We start from the raw sequence: 11,252 nt of genomic DNA on the forward strand, positions 1-11,252 counted from the left end.
CCGGCCCTCTTTCCCCGGCCTCAGGCAGAGGTCTGTGGGGCACCAGCACACCCACAAGCCGCATTCGCCTCGGCGGGGCTCCCCGCGCCACGGCCGCCCCCGCCCCGGCCTACACTTCCCAGCATGCCGCGCGCCGCCTCGCCACTTGGCGGCGCCGTGGAGACGTCATCACTCCCCGAAGTGAGGCCTGATCTCCGCGGCGACACAGGGAGGCCTGCGGCAGCACTGGGGGATGCCGGAAAATACCCTGCCGGCCCCCAAGTAGAGACCGCAGAGGGCTCCCCGCAGGCCCCGGAAGCGGCTCCGCTGAGAGCGGTAGTGGAGGGCCACGGCTCCGCGCTCGCGCCATGCTGTCAGGGACTGCATTTCCCATCATGCTCCGCGGCGCATCCGCCGCGCCTGCCCCCCACGAAGCCCCCTGATTGGCTCAGCGGGGCGCTCCTCCGCCGGCAGCGCCCCCTGCGGCGTGGGCGGCGGCAGCGCAGGCCGCGGCTCCCCCGGGTGGCGGCTCGGCGCAGGCGCGGGACCCCGCAGGCTCCAGCGGCCCGGCTCGGCCTCGCCGCGGCCCCCGCTCGCCTTCCCCTCGGCCCCGCAGCGCCGTGTAAGCTCCGTCCCGGGCTCCGGGCCTGGCCTGAGCTACCCCGCTGTTGCCTGGAGGAAGACCGGGCCGGGCCGGACGTGGTGGCTGGGCTGGTAACGGGGCCAGGTGCTGCAGGGGTGGGACAAGGCCCGGTGCGGTTCCCGCTTGCCTCGCCCGGCTGTCCTGGCCCCTCTCGCTCCTGGGCCTGTTGGGTGAGGAGGTGCCTGCAGGGTGGGTGCTGGCTTCTGGTTCACATGTCCCTGCTGCTCCTGGGGGTGAGTGGGACGAGCAGCAGGGCTGGAAGGAGGGGAAGGGCAGTTCAGTGCTGTCCCCAGCCTGCCTCTCTCGCTTGGGATCGTTTCCTTCCTCCCCTGAGGTGCACCCACACGGACACCAGAGGCCTAGAGCTTGTATGAGTACTTATGTGGCTGCCTGGTTCTGACAGCTGAGTGCTTAGTGACGGGCTTTGGCCTTGCTGGCTGGCAGGGTGCGCTTGCTGGCTGTAACGGCAAGTTGAGGTCGCGCTGAGCTAGGGGAGCTCTGGGTCACGGGCTGGCGTAGGCTTGAGAGCAGGGAGATGCCTGGATGTTACAGGCAGCCTTAGGCAGTCAGGTGAGGTGGAAGTGTCACTCAGATTGGTTCTGCTAAGGGAAAGAAGACTCGGATGAGTTATGACACAGTTGTACAGCTTGAGGAAGCAGAGCTAATGTATATGAAGACCAACAAAGTGGAAAGTACTTATAGGAAAATGAGCTTTCTTGCTTTACGATGACAGGATTAGGCAGGTGTGTTAGCTCTGCAAATGGTAACGATACTGGAAGGCACCACTGGCAGTTGGCAGCTTTCTGTTGTCCTTCCTCCCTCCCCCCAGTTCTATTAAATTTCCGTGTTTTGGGGGGAAGGGGTTGAAATGGGAGGAGGAGGGGTGCTGGGAGCCCTGACCAACTTCTCAGTGTGCTAGCTGTTGACTGTAATCCTGGTGCTGTAAGCAAGATGGGAACGTTAACAAAGTTTCTGAAATCTTCCTAGAGAGGGTTGTAAAGGACAGCGTTCTTCGCAAGACCACTGAACTCTGAAATGGAAGCTAAGTGCTGTAACCTTTCACGTATCCTCTGACGTGTGGTATAACGCAGGGACAACCCGCTAGTTTTCAAAGGTGAAAAAAGATGCTTTTTAAAATCTGGTCTTGGCAAATGAATAGTGCCTTTCTTAGTTTGGTTATTGCAGATGTCAGACAAAACATGTTGCCTGAAAATTAAATGCTATCTCATTCTCAAGAAGGAAAATGAATAAAGGTCATGTGCTGGTCAGGAAGAGATTGTGTCTGCTTCCCAATTCCTAGCCCTTAGGGTCTGATTGCTTTTGTAGGTGCTGTTGCTCAATCCCGGTACTCCCACCTAAGAGGAAAGCAGAAACTGAAACAAAAACCTGTCTGATTGTGGTTGGGGCTGATACGGGGAAAGGGGTAGAACTGTCTCCTACCAATTGTTTCTGGAAGAAGGCACTTCTGAAGGACTAAGGACAAGAAGAAGAAGTTTCCAGTTGATCTAAAGTAATGATGGTGTCACTTGCTCTTCCCGTTCCTCAGTCTCTCCATGCATTGGTGCTTCTTACACTGGATGTGGCTGTAGAAACAGATAGATTCTCAGTCCCCTTTCTTCTTCCTTTTCAGCCCCCTCAATTTCCAGCTTTTTTCCTAGTTTGTCAGCTTTGTTATTGTAGGCCTCTGTGCGGTTGTGTTACTGTGATGTGACTATGGGCCAGTTAGGTTGAAGTAGTTTAGGAAGTACTCCTTTCTCCTGTGCTGAGCCACTTCTGGATCGAGCTGCTTTTCTGGCCTTTAGTGTAGAGCAACAAGGTATTGAACCCTTCCCACCTGAGGAAGTTTGTGATGACACAGGGCCTTGCAGGCAGGACTAAGCTAACAATGCAAGGGAGAAGGGTTTTCAGTAGAAAACGCTGGAAATGGGTGTTCTTCTTTCCTTTACTAGGCTGGCAACTACGGTTCACCCTGTTCTTCTCGAAATGTTCACAAAATGTACAGGGAGGGAGGTAGACCCTAGTGACTCCGAAGTATATGAAAAGATGAAGAAAGCAGAGAGTAAACACAGGCTTTCCTTAACAAGTGAGCTTCTGGGCAAATAACGAAGGTAGAGAAATAGTGGAGATCTTTTGCAGGAACTCGTGCTGCCCTAATGCTACTCTGTGGCTCAACAGCAGGATCAGCAAATACCACTTGTCTACTGTTTAGACCAGTCGTAATTGCTGGCAGAGTATATATGGGCAGTTCTGGCTCATTTGGTATCTTAAATCCAAAATTGTTTTTTAACAGGGCAGTGAGACAGCCTTTTCCTTGTCTGCGGATCTGAACTGACTGATCAGAGGTGCGTAATAAGAGTGGGAGTTAAATAAGCACGAGGTCTGATGGTAAACCCGTTTGACCCTTGCTTCCAGAAGTGAGGCACTCGGGATAATGAGTGAGCAAGGGCTGGAGTGCATACTCCTTGCTGGGCAAGGACCTGGACTTGACACAGCATCTTCTCCAGGGAAGCTCTGCTGTAGGGAAGCTATAGGGGCAGGGAAGGAAGTAGGAATTGCCTATGTCAGGCAGTCTTCAGTGCTAGCTAAGCCTTGCTGTGGCTAGGGATGCAGTCACTTATGAATTCCAGTAAAAAGCTGGTAGCTTTTTTGCGTGGTCATGGTGAGCCAGTTCACACAGCTGAACTGGATTGACGAAGTTTCCTGGATTAAGTAACAATGCTGCAATTCTGGCTTATTTTTCTTCCCAATCAGAAATTATGTTTTGCATGGTGTCCTAAGTAACATCCGCATGGTTTAGCATCTGAGCCACTCCCTCCACCGTCCTGTTATTTTAGCTGATGTCAGCCTGTTGCTCAATCTGCACCTCCTGACTGGAGAAATGCTTTGTAAGAGGACTCATTACAGCCGTTTCCCTTTTGGGCCTGATTTAACATCTTCACTGCTTAGTGTCCTGGCATCTTGGACAAATCCTAGGTGTTCAGCCTTTGCCGTTTCAGCACGAGTCCCTACCTGAGGAATGGCTGTCTGTGAGCTGTCTCCTCGGTGTGTCTCACCTCCGTCTGCCCTGCAGCACTAAAGGTCCTAACCCTGCTACCACAGTGTGCTCCGTGCCTCGCTGCCATCGGAGCGTATCACAGGCCTGCGCTGACTGACCCCTGTGAGCAAGGCTGTGGTTGCCTCCTGTTTCGTTGTTGCTTTTTTTTCTTTCTTGGCTTACACACACACACACACACACAGGAAACTTTAATTTCATTTGTGGAGGTGTTCTGGTGGGATCATGACAGCCAGCAGAAATTCAGAGGGCTTGTCTAAAGAGGAAGTCACATGAACCAAATTAGGCACAGGATTTATAGCCCATGCAGTTTTGGGAACAAATGTCTTGGCCACAGCAGGTGTCAGGAAGCACCTCTGCTTTCAGGGAGGATGTGTACTAGCTCTCAAGGATCTGGCTGTGGCATATGAAGCCGTTCACTTCTGTCTCCCTCCCCTTCTGCTTCCCATTGCTACTGAGCATGGCCAGCACCCCTCATCCACCTCAGCATGAAGGCATAACCTGAACACTTGAGCTGGTATAGCAACCTGCTGTCCTCCCACCCTGCGTCCGATTCTGGAGCTTGTCAGATCCATCCATTGGTCCAGACAACCCTGGAAACTTGCCAAAATTGGTTCATTTTACCTCTTCTGTTTTCTGCTAGGTTCATGAGGTGAACTGGCCTGTAGAGGCCCCGATGAACACTGCAGCTAGTGCAGGGTAAGCAGGGTGGCTGGAGACAGGGAAAAGAGGCAAATAAGGTTGGTGTGGGTGTGTGAGGAATGCAGTCTCCCCTTTCTGACAGCCTCAAGCTGCGTGAATGTTTCAGGTGCACAGTGTAGCTTTACTCTGAGCCTACTGCTGTCCTGTGGGTTTTGTCCCTTTCACAATGGCTATTAGAAGCAACCAAGAGCATCAAACAAAAGGCAAGGAGTCCAGCCTGTGCTAAATAAGTGTGGAGCGGAAATCCTTTTTTTTTTTTTTTTGTCAGACTGGAAAGTTCCTGATTTGACTGGTTTCAGTCTTGGTCATCACTGTCTATTTAGATTTTGGGCAGTGTGGCCATGCATGACTGAGCAGGACTACTCATAACATAGAGCAACTGAGGGGAGGGACTGATTCCTTAGACCAGGCAGAGCATTCCTCCGGCTGTCTTAAACCTGAAATGAAGCTGGCTGCTATCCTAGAAAAGTCTGAGTGCCTTGCAGACTGCCATCATTTGCTACCACACGAGACTGATCATAACAGCTTTTAGTGGGGGTATCTTTCCAGCATGCTGACCAAAACCACAGGGCAACGTTAGCTGATGGCCACAGTTTAAGAGGCTAGTGGTCTGCCTGGGTTTAACGACTCTTCCTAGTCTGCTCAGCAGAGCATCTGCCAACACAGCTAGTGCTACGCTCTGAAATAGCCAGATGTGATTGTATATACGCCTTGCTATAGCAGCGCATACTCCTGTAGCTGCCCTTCCGTGTTATCTAGCTGACTGCACGGAGTGGGTGGCCTGTTCTCTAACTGTTTTAGTGGTTGCTGAAATGTTGCTATCTGTGGGCATGGTCCAACATCTGCTGAGCTGAAGACGACGACTTATACATGGTCCTCATATCCGATCCTATGTATTAATATCAAGGTCAGGTCTTGTCCCAGTAGAGCCTGCTGACTATTTTCCCATTTTATTTCTCTCCCTGTCCAGTTTCATTGTTGTTTTTTTTCCCCTACAAATGCTGTGGTGGACTAACTTTGAAAAGGTGAACCAGGTTCTAATGTCTTGGCTCTCCTTTTGCCCAGTTTGTTCAGCATGTGGGGCAGAAGCGGTTATGGCACAGGGAAAGCAGCAGTGAATCGCTTCCCCACCAGCTGCCTTCTGGCTTGTGGAAGGAGCTGCGTCCAGCTCATCCCGAGGTGACTTTGTGGGGGCAAATACTCCACGCTTCAACACTAGCTGGCTGCTCCACAGGGAGCACATGTAGGAGCAGATCCAACTTGAGCCCCTTGAACTGCTTTTAAATATTTTTACCCTGATGGCAAGGGGCTGGACATGGCTTAGGAGGAAATAACACCCAGCAGGAAAGGTGTGCGAGTGGGGATGCGTGTGGAGCCTGCAGAGTTGTGGCTACATCTCAGCTGCATAAACCGCATGGGTGTTTTCAGTGTCCCTTTACAGCATAGCAGGAACCAGCTTTTTCCACAGACTCTCAAAAAAGTCCTTCTGCTTTCTACTTGCCCTCATCAACTATGCCTCACCTCAATAGAGAAAATGCCTCCAGTTCTTCTAAGCCACTAAGACGATCTAATCTCTTTACTTCCTCTAAATAAGCCATGAAATGACTTCCTGGAGAGACCTACTCCACAACAGCAGTTTGGAGGTGCCCCCCCCCATCAGCATGTCCTGCCTGAGAGAGATCGTGACATAGGCCGCTGCTTGTTTTTGTGGTGGAGCTGGTGCTTTATCGGGCTGGTGCATGTTCTTTAAGCTGGTGTTTAACTGCCAGTTCCCTGTAAAAGCTTGTTTCTTCTCATCATGCTTGAAAGCATTTGTCCGCCTGCCCCTTTTTGGGTGGCTAAATATAAAAGCAACCACCACCTACTTTAGAAGGCTTAATGCTGTATAATGTCTGTTCAAACTTGATGCTACACAAACTGCCAAAATGGTATCTCAGGGATGAGCAGTAATTACAAATAATGCCTTTGCAGATGGATAGCCTGATTTATAGGCACAGTCATGGGATAGGGAAGGTTTTAAAGGCTGCTGTACTGCTGCCTTACTTCCCCCACCAGCCTCTGTCTCTCGGTGATCAAGCACAGTGCCACCACTTATTTCTGCTTGATAACCCTACAACGCTCTATGGCACCGTGCTGGGAGCATGTGGGCTCCCTATGTCGCACATGAGGCCAGGCGTAGTGCTGTTAGCATGCCAACTCCGGCGTGTGTGCCTCAGACACGCTGTTGTGCATCCTCACAGAATTAACTGATGGCCTCAGCTGATAGCCTGAGGGATAGAGGGGAGATAGGCGTCTGTTTAAAGTTTGTCTCTTTGACAGATTCCCAAATGAAACCTCATCTTCAAAAAAACACATTTCGCCTGTGTATCCTACTCAGAATAAAAGCTGCCCAATCATTCATGAAGGCTTGAATACTTACCAGTGTTTTGCAGGGGAATTCATGATAGGAAGGAGGTGATTTTTGGTCTCTTGAGAAATTTCCCTATAGTTGTCGACTTTTGCTGCGTGGTTCTATTTGCAAGCATGGTTTTTTCCCCGCTTTTCAGTATTTGAGGAAAAAGTTAAGTACAACAGAAAGAGGGAATGAGAATGATACCCACTCCCCACCTCCTTGTTTTTAAGACTTTGTAAATCTGAGGGAGGGGGGGAAAGGGAATCACACTACAAGAGGATGATGACAGTATTGCAAATGCTGTGGCTTGTGGCCTGTGGTGGAATGTCAACATTAAACTAATTGTGGCTTTTGCAACTTGGCAAATCTGTCTTGTGAAAGCTACAGTATGTCCACCCAGTGCATAGGCTGTCATTGGGGTCAGAGCTAGAGCTTTTCAGTCACAGGTAGAGGAGTCAATCTTGAAATTATGTTAAATGGGGCTGATACATGCTAGTAAATTCACCAAATTCTGCTTCTGGCCGTGCCGGGCAGACAGAATTATTGTATTCTTAACATTGTTCTTCCTCACGCTCTTGCCTCTAACCACATTTTTAGAGGCATGTCAAAGAAGAAAAATTAAATTAAAAAGGTATTCTGAACAAATTAGAGAATTGTAATCTCCTGGGGTATTTCATTCAGACTGACTGTGTGCAGAAATGTTCCAAGAGAGAGAAAAAAAACCTGTAACACAACTTGGAAAATGTTTGTCTGTCTAAAAATGGGTTTTATATTACTTGTCTACAAAATCCTGTAGTACAGACTATTACATATTATTTTGTCTTTGGGACTTTTTTCCTATAGCAGAACAGCTTAGTGTTCAGTTGTCTCCTAAGCAAATTTCCTAGAGTAACTTCAAATATCCTTTGTCTTTCTGTCTTAGGACTGTGTTTCCAGGAACTAGCAGTTCTGCATAGCCCAGTCATTTGCATTCTGTGCTGTAAGTACTCAGTGAAAACCTGTTGCCTAAAACCTGGGTTTCCCACATGTAGAAATTTGGGCACCTAAAAGAAATGACTGAAAAATTTACGTAACGTTTTGCCCAAGAAGCCAGAGGAGGAGTTTGCAGTTAATGGCCATTCCATTTTTAGGATACCTTACAGAACAAGTGGAACCCAGATGTTTTTAGTAAACGGCTTTCAAAAGTCACAGTTGAGATCAGTGTCAAGTTTCCAGACACATGATCAACCTTGGAGCCAAGTTTAGGGTTGCTTTTGTTTTTACATGAAGTCTGTCAGCTGAATTACACTGAAGTTTGTGGGCAGAATGGAAGTTTTCCGTAACAAATATTTGACTGGATGCACAGTTTATCTTATTTACAGGACTTTGAGCTTTGAAAAAAGGTTACTGTATTTTTATTGATGTAATATTTGGGGCATATTCAGCTCTCTTGCTCACAGGATTTGGAACAGTTGTTGCTTTTTAACTCAGAACTGTTATTATTCTAGCCATTAAACTAGCATGGGAAAAAAGCAAGCATTTTAAAGCTAGAGGGGAAGCATTTCTACAGATGATAAATGAAACCTTGTGTATTCCTGAACATTCTGGCTTGTCCAACTACAGTGAGCTCTGTGCTCACACTGAGGGAGCCCTCTCGTTGAAGGTCTAGCTGGATGCCTAAGTCACATGCTAAGTTTTTGCTCTGGGACTATATCAGCAAAAATCTGGCTTCTGTTTGTACAAGCTCAGAATTTACTTTGTGCAAATATTGTCCAATGTCTGTTTAAAAGTCATGTTTTCAGCCCACAGTAAGATCACTGCCATCATTTGGAAAGATCAGGCACAAGAAGGGCACAGGTAGAGTTGGTATGAATGATACTAAAGTGGGTGTAGGAGTCATGGAAACTTTCCCTTTTTTTAATAGCATACCCTAGGCCTTACCCTATGAAAGTCTTTGCCGGTGTCAAACGCTCTCGCTGCATGGTGCTACACGTGGCCCTGTCTGTGCGAACTTGCTGTAACGGTGTGTCATGCCCTCTTAACACCCCACTCCGGCCTCCCAAACTACCAGCTATTTACCCTTGGCCCAGGCTGGGACTCCCTCAGACAGACAGACAGCATACGTGTGCATACACGCACACATGATGTGTGCCACTCTGCTGAGATAACTCTGAGGTGTGTGCAAACGGAGTCTTGGTGGATTTTTCTGCATCTAGGTCCACCAGTTCTCTGACTGAATCATCTTCTGTATATATATGGAAACATCCATCAGAGAAGCTTGGATTATTTTTGCACACTTAAATTGTCCTCTCCAGCTGTCATGAGGAAGCTAAGCATTACTGTCCCTAAATTGGCTGATGTTCGGGTCTGTGCTCTGTGTATTATAGCTAAGCTGTAAACAAGAGAGCTTGCTCCATTGTTTCTGATGGGATCTTGTCCAAGGGAAAACAGAGATGGTCTTGAACAATTTGAAGCTTGTGTAGGCAGACAATACATTGACTTTTGCCTGTGGGCAGCATGAAGCATGCCTCTGCTTCAGACCAACGAAGCAGCTGCGAGCCAACATGAATTCAACGTAACACTGTGCATGCACTCTGCTGAGAGAATGGATGTCCCTGGGCAGCTGTGATGTTTGTGTGTAAAGAAGTAATTTGGATTACTGAAAGAAGTAATTTGGATTACCAGACTCTTTTTCCTGCATACACCAACATCTTCAATCTACTGGATTTGAATGAGAAAGGCCAGGATCTCCCCTCTAATTTGAATAGTTTAATGAATAACGGTGAGGCGTGCAATTAAGTATTAGCTACTGAAAATAATATGATAGTCACAGGCAAAAAGGTTAGGTGGAAACAGAGCACGAACAACAAACATAACGTAAAAGAAATGGTTTAGCGTTTTGTAGGTTCAAGGTTAATCGTTCTGGAATACTGAAACATCCTCTGCAATGAACTGCCCATATAGAGTGCCAAGTTACACACGAGTCTGTGCTTCAGGAGGACAACTCCTAACTTTTGGCAAGCCTCTTCACCCAAATGCTGGTGAAAATACAGTATGAAAACAGTAATGCAAGTCTGCCCGGCAGTTAAAAGTTGTTGTTTTTTTTTTTTTTTTTTTTACATAAGCATTTGTGTGGGAGGGGAGCATGAGATTTCAAATGTACCTGGCAGCCTGCTGAAGCGATAGGTATGACCCACGTTAACTTATAGATCTTAATTACTTCTGACGGTTAACCGACAGAAGCAACAGAAAACAGTAAACCAAAGGAAGCCATAGGCTGCCTGTTTCCTTCAGGTGTTCAGAGTGCCTCTAAAAGTGCCGTTGTGCTGACACAGGCCTTACGGCTGCCCTTTATGCACAGACAGACAGCTATGCAGTCACACGTGGGAAATCACACATTACCGGGAAGGTTCAAAGACCAAATAAAACTTTGTAGAAAGAACTGGTTAGAGGAAAATAAATTTAATCTCAGTTTGCAGGCTCAGTAACTTGTAATATTTCTGATGAATTTCATCATTAACATTGGCTTAGTAAAAGCCAAGATTTTGGGAGCCCGATGTTACGGGATGATCTCAGTTTAAGTAGGACGTTTCTAGCCCTCAAGATGCACTTATCTGCTTAAAATTTTAGAAACCAGAAAGTAAAAGAATCCAGTGTTTATCAGAAATAAATGACCGCACAAACTGAATGCCTGTGGTAGTACTAAAAGCAGCTGAAATAATAATCTCATTACCAGGAGACTCAGGTTTTTTCTGTTTGACCTTTCATTTCTGAATTACCTCTTTATCATTCAGCATTATGTTTGAACTGACTATAGGCTCCTATCCTAAACCTCACTATCAAGCAAATTGAACGTCTGAGGACAAGAAATGTTAGTTTCTCACCGGCTTTCTTCTGTATGGTGCCTTTAGTCATCACTGGTGCTAACATCCAGCATGCTTCCTTCCCCCGGTCATCAGCAAACAGCAAGAGCTGCAAGTGCCTGTTAATAACTTGGAGCAGCTTTGAAGAGCGATGCTACCGTCCAGCTGTGTTTGTTCATTCTTGCTTGGTTGGCTCATCAGACTAACCAAGGATTTGCACCTCTATTTAATTGTTTCTTGCCTTTCTTAGGAGCATTTTTGAAGCAGTATCCCAAGGAGGGCCTGGTCACTGAAAGGAGCAAGGCTGAAAACTCACCAGGTCTCGCCACTGAGTCACCAACTGTTTTACTGGGGTGGTAAGACGGAGCTGGCAGCTGCCATTGACACCCAGCCGAGCTTTTATACTGGTTTCCAGTCCCAATTACCACTTTAAGTGAAAGGAGAAAAAAAACCATCCATAATGCCATGAATTTCTTCCTTCCCAACACTGTATTAAGCAGTTTGAACGTTTGCTGTTAAGGTTTAAATGCTCTACGCTGTTTTTCGTCAGCGAACAAACGCATTTCTGCCTCAGTGCTCGCTGGGCCTTTGCCTGAGGGCTGCGCACGGGGCTGCAGCGAGGCCTGCTCCCTCCCCGTGGGG

At 47.7% G+C, this 11,252-nt stretch overlaps 2 long non-coding RNA genes across 9 annotated transcripts; one reads left to right on the forward strand and one right to left on the reverse strand.

Moving 5' to 3' along the window:
- Window positions 1–656: 656 nt before the first annotated feature.
- Window positions 657–10,999, forward strand: LOC140653152 (uncharacterized). 8 transcript variants are annotated; one of them, XR_012043029.1, is made up of 6 exons: window positions 662–792; window positions 1,610–1,736; window positions 1,949–2,132; window positions 2,913–2,964; window positions 7,691–7,747; window positions 10,861–10,999. It is a non-coding gene; the product is annotated as an uncharacterized lncRNA (long non-coding RNA). The 8 variants fall into 8 exon arrangements; XR_012043030.1 differs by having other exon boundaries at window positions 670–811; XR_012043033.1 differs by lacking the exon at window positions 1,610–1,736 and having other exon boundaries at window positions 657–792.
- On the reverse strand, window positions 809–10,861 carry LOC140653154 (uncharacterized). The gene is made up of 3 exons (XR_012043037.1): window positions 10,632–10,861; window positions 2,063–2,205; window positions 809–1,224 (listed from the first exon to the last, which is right to left on the reverse strand). It is a non-coding gene; the product is annotated as an uncharacterized lncRNA (long non-coding RNA).
- Window positions 11,000–11,252: the final 253 nt, after the last annotated feature.

This window comes from Ciconia boyciana, chromosome 6 (genome assembly GCF_034638445.1).
Source record: "Ciconia boyciana chromosome 6, ASM3463844v1, whole genome shotgun sequence".
In the NCBI taxonomy this organism is placed as follows: Eukaryota; Metazoa; Chordata; class Aves; order Ciconiiformes; family Ciconiidae; genus Ciconia; species Ciconia boyciana.